Source organism: Ciconia boyciana, chromosome 12, assembly GCF_034638445.1.
Source record: "Ciconia boyciana chromosome 12, ASM3463844v1, whole genome shotgun sequence".
NCBI classification, from domain to species: domain Eukaryota; kingdom Metazoa; phylum Chordata; class Aves; order Ciconiiformes; family Ciconiidae; genus Ciconia; species Ciconia boyciana.
This window is the reverse complement of record NC_132945.1, coordinates 470,069-475,339: the sequence shown is the minus strand read 5'-3', so window position 1 is coordinate 475,339 and position 5,271 is coordinate 470,069. Positions and strand designations below refer to the sequence as shown.

Sequence of the window (5,271 nt, the reverse complement as noted above, 5' to 3'; positions counted from 1 at the left end):
TGTCTGTTTTATGATAGTCTTCATTTATGCAGTCCAGTACTATTTCTCCATCAGGACTTCTGTTTCTTCTCCACCAGGAATGGATAATGTTTATTTAATGAGTGCTTTATCAATATGCAGTTGCTTTCTGGAGATGAGCTGCCAGGGCATGAAGGAGTCTTTCTGCTGGATAACAGTCAAATTTCTTACACAGGCATTTTTATTCAAAAGTAACTAGCTTTCTAATAAAAGCTTTGAATCAATCTGTAGCTCTCACTACTGGGTGCCATCGTGGAGACACTGGGGTGGTCTGGAGATAAACAATGAATATTCAAAACTTCAAATCTAGATTAAACGATGTTTTTTCTCCGTGTTAGCTCATGCCTCCTTTTGAGAAGTCAATGCATTAAAATGAAAAGCTGTTAAGTGTAATAGTACTTCAAAGAGCTTTAAAATCATTTCAAGAAAACGTCAACCCCAGGGCGTGGCAAGCATTCGCCAGCCCCCCCGTGCCCGGTGCGGACGCTGGGCTGAGCCAGCCCAGGCTCCCTGGCCCAGGCGTGGTCCCTCCCCGCGCCCTGTCCTGCCCAGGGTGCTGCTGGAGCTGCTCGCCGTCACCGACCGAGCGCCGGGACGTGCGCAGCGCGGCCCCTGGAGCTCAGAAATCTGAGCCAAGCGGTTTTGTATTCTCCTCCGGAAACATGACTGTCTTACGAAACCTGTTTCCTCTACCAAATGCCGCACATGGTACCGAAGAATATAAAGTTGGCTTCGACACTGTTATCTGCGTTTGTTTGCCTGTTTCTCAAATGCTTTGAAATACGTGAGAGCTCCTTTTACAGACTGCACCAAAACACTCCCTTTCCTACAGGGCTCAGCAGTTAATACTGACCTGAACTCTCTGACAAGTATCGAACGTAAAGGGAACCAGAAGACACAGGGCAGCTCTTCACAGGCTGCGAAAGTGCTTCTGGAGTCGCTGCAAGTGAAGTCTTCCTGGATGCTTAGGCAGCATTGGTAGACAAGAGATTTCCTGGGCATGTCCCCAGATAGCCTGAGGATTTGTTTCATTAAGGTGCCAGAAGAACACCATCCCCGTTCTTACCCTTACAGCCCTGAGCCGTAGAGAAGGACCGTCCCTTTCTTCCCAAACCAGGAAAGACAGAAACAAGTTTTCTTGAAAAAAAGTATGAAAATGCCTGAGAAGTCTCCAAGGATGGCCAGACAGGCACGGCGGTGACGCTGACCTGAACAGGGGGGCCGCAGGGAGGGAGGAGGAACCCTCGCTGGCGGCGGCGTGCGCTGCTCCTCCCGTCCTTTCCTTCGAGCTCAGCCTCGTTTGCTTCGTGCCCTTTAACTAACCCAGTCCGCATGTTTTTAGTTTTCCACATCTGAGCACATGCTTCGCTTTTAATGCTCTCTTAGCATTAAAAACTGCACACAGACATTGACCACCATGACCTCAAAAATCAAAAGTGAAGGTAACTGCAGATGAGCTGATCTGTCTCTTCATCAAGATGCCTTTCGAGATTGCAGACCGTATATCATTTCCTTTAAAGGGTGCTAGAAAGCAGGATATTTTCTGATAATTTAATTGTCTTTTAGGACTGTAGGCAATGGATTCCTACAAACTTAAATTTGTACCTCTATTTGCAGGCTGTTTCACTGCTGAAGGGAGATCATCGCAGAAACAAGAAAAGAAATACCAACATAGAATTACATTGATTTTTATTTTTTTTTAAACACAGATCAACATCTTTAGGGCTGGATTACTCAATTAGACAGCAGATGTCTTTCATTTTGCTCTTTTGGTGATCTAAATAATTCCTCTCCCTTCCAATAGTTCTCTGCTGCCCTGCCCCGTGTTATCTCCTGTCATCTGACCAAGCCACGATGTTCTGCTGTCCTCGCTCAAAATAGCGTGGTCCTGACGCGGGAGGAGGCAGGAAGCGGATGATCTAACGCAGCGCATCACCACGCTCCCGGCCACGCCGCAGCTCAGAGAAAGAATGATGAGTCCAGATAAAGGGGAAAAATGGATCGTGGAGAAGCAGTTTAGAGTCTACTTAATTCTCAGAGAAAGCAAAATTGCTTGCTCCGTTTAGAGAATCTTTTCTCTTTTTCTCCTGAACCGAACGGGCTTATCCGAGTGGCTGCTGTTTAAAGCCCGAGGCTCCAGACTCGAGGAGCGGGTCCCAGAAGCCTGGGTGCTTCCTCCCCACCGCGGGCAGCCGGGGGTAAGACGTGAAGGGCTGAATTTTCATGAGTTTCAGATTCAGATTGGCATTTCCAAGCAGCACAAAATAGCATCTTTCTGGGCATTGCAGATCATTTCTCTGGATAATTAGCGAGGCTAGCAGAGGCAAAAAGGGCAGTGTCAGCTGCCGCAGGATAATCTAATGCCACTGAATTCTCACCGTACTACAGCTATGCTCAGAGAAGCGACAGTTGGGAAACAGCCTTACCAACAACAGAGGAGAGAGGAATGACGGAAGGATTCACAGGAGGGAGAAACCACTTCATGACTTTGAAAAGCAGACAAGAATAAGCAATTATACTTCTACGGGTAGCAAATAAGGCTTTTAGTTGCAAAGTGAAGTCTAACCTCCTACTGAAACCCGTAAGTGCTTCAAGATGGGGGGACTGAAGCTTTGGCTGCATCTCTGCGGCAAGCAGAGCCACTGGCGAGGTGTGGGCGCTGAACTGGAGGAACCCAGAGACCCATGCCAAGCACGCCCAGACCCGGCTCTGCCTCCCCGCAGCCCGCCAGCCCGGCCCTCCGCAGCCGAGGGGGTCTCGGCCTCGCGGTGTTCCTCCTGGCCGCGCGCACGCCGGGCTCTGCCGCCCGTAGAGCCGGGACGCAGCCTCAGCCCTTCCATAAAACCCCAGGGCCCGGGTGCCAAAAAAGCCGCTCGGAGGCGTGATTCCCCTGGGACACCTGCCCCGGTTGCCAGCAGGCGCGGGCGGCAGGGGCAGACGCGGTCCCCGCAGGGAACGCTTATTAAATACCCAACAGCTCCTGCACAAACCGGGGATGCACCAGGGGATCCGCTTCCCTTCAGGTACCGCTTTCCAGTGATGTAAATCAGACTCCACTGAGCCCCAGGCAGCTTCATTTGAGCTCCTCCTGGTATTGAAGCTTACTAAAGACGAGGATGAATCTCTACTCTTCACGATATTGTGCAGCATAAACCGACTCACAGCTTTTAAGACTGTGAAGGAATTATCAGGCACCCAGGAAACGTCGGATAATCTGTACCTATTCTCATTTTCTATGCCCCTCTGGCAAATCGCCCTGCAGTTTCCTGCTGGTATGGTGCTAAAATAGAAGGAAAATTTTTTCCTTGTGAATCAGCACAACCGGTATCTTTTGCTTGTTTTATCTCGCTGAGTAATTTGTTCTTGGGAGGGAGAAAATTGTGCCCATAATCCCATGAAAAACGCACAGTCAAACACCCACAGACCCGAGGGAAGGTGAGTGACTCTGGACTCGGGAGCCAAATGTTGAGACAAATTTCTAATTACTCTTCCCCTCTACCAGCATTTGCTTAGACCCCACTTAGACCCCTCTGCTGAGGTGCACGGGCAGCGTCTCCCACAGCCTCGGGGGGGCAAAGCACGGCGGATCACCTGGACACCCCCGCGTCAGCTTGTCACGCGCTGCCGCTCCTGGAACGGGGCCTGCGGGGCGCTGGGCTGCAAAGCCGGGGTGGCGAGCAGCGTTAATTTATTGCAGAGAGACCGTTGCTGCTCTGCTCTGCGTGTCTGGAAAGCTAAGAGCTGCGGTGGAGGCATAAAGAGCAGGATGGGACATGACAACTCCTCTGCCTGTGACCTTAGAAAAGACTTATTTTTATTAACAGAGAATGAATGCAGACAAATGTTTCTTTCCTGCCGGCAGCTGTCTGTATGGTTTTGCCGGCGTCACGTGCACAGGCCAGGGGCTTTCTGCCCGGCTCCCCGGGACGCAGGAAGGCAAGGTGACGGACAAACCTCTGCGGGGCTCACAGCTTCGGGCCCTGGGTACAAGGCACAAAAGCTCTCGCCCCCTTCACGAGCCAGGGCTGCCCGGAGGCTGGCAGAGCCACCGAGGGCAGGGAGCCCCGAGGGAGACGTCTGCTCCGCGGGGCCTGGGTGCCCTCCCCGGTGCCGGAGCTGGGCGCTCCCCCACGCGCCCCGGGGAGTCCCGCTGCAGCAGCTTCCCCGAAAGAGGCCTCGGGACAGCGTACGAAGAAGGATCCCACAGATCTCTGCTCGGGGCAAGGGTGGGACTTTTCCTCTCTGCCTCTGCAGAGGATCTCACAGTGACCGGATGAGGGAGGCTGCGTGCATGATGTTTATGATGGAGTGAAAGCAAGCGTTTTCCTGTAGCGGAAGGGATAAGGTCAGCAGCTCAGGTGATTAACAAGCCTGGGATCTCGTTCCCGGTCTGTCGCAGCCCCAGGAGCAGAGCCCGCCGCATCGCTGAGCTGCGGGACCCGCTTCCCGCTCGGTGCTGGCAGGGAAAGCACAGCAGAGCCCCCAGCACACACACCCCGCTCCCTCTCCTCTGCTGCACTTGGCTGGTAACGGGCACAGAGCAAAACCAGGGGTAAAGGAGAGGCACAAGTTCAAGACAAATGCGGGCTGAGGGTTAAGCCTAGGTGACGGCTTTGCTTGCTGAGGAGCGGGTGATTCTGTGCTCCCTACAGCCCGAGCCATAAACCAGCCTAGTGCGTTCTGACTTCAGTGAAAGTCTGGATCCTGAGCCAATATTAGCAAGAAACCCACACGGACATTGATGGTATTTTGTTCCTACCAAGCGCGTCTCTTGCCTTGGCACGTTCCTGGACGCGAGGACAGCTGGCCTGGCCATGTCACCGCTGTGGTGCTGGGGAGGGACACGCCGAGCAGCCGGCGAAGGCAGACCCACCCCACCACCCGGACGAGCCTCGCCCCGCAGAGCTGGGAACCGCGCTCCAAAGTCACAAATCAGCCGCACATCAGGGTTCTGTCTCCTCACGGCTCCCCGCAGCAGGCTCCCGGGCTCTTGGCCGGATCCTGCTCTCAGCATCCCCGGGCTTCACCCACCGCGAGCACTTCCGAGGTGTGAATGGGCCAACGGCCAGGCCCCGCCGCCTTTGGGGCAGCCGAGCCTCTCAGGCTAGCGTGTGCTGCTCCGTGTACCGGGGTGTCGGGGGCAGCTGGGGCACCGGCGGCTCCCAAGCAGCACCCACGCAGCCCGGGGTGGCCAGCATCTGCCCCGGCTCCTCCCCGGGGCACGGAAGCAGATTGGGGTTTTAAAATCCCCAA

The 5,271-nt window shown here is 53.9% G+C and overlaps 1 long non-coding RNA gene across 1 annotated transcript; it reads right to left on the bottom strand.

Moving 5' to 3' along the window:
* Positions 1-1,700: 1,700 nt before the first annotated feature.
* On the bottom strand, positions 1,701-3,238 carry LOC140658440 (uncharacterized). The gene is made up of 3 exons (XR_012044740.1): positions 3,009-3,238; positions 2,445-2,504; positions 1,701-2,332 (listed from the first exon to the last, which is right to left on the bottom strand). It is a non-coding gene; the product is annotated as an uncharacterized lncRNA (long non-coding RNA).
* Positions 3,239-5,271: the final 2,033 nt, after the last annotated feature.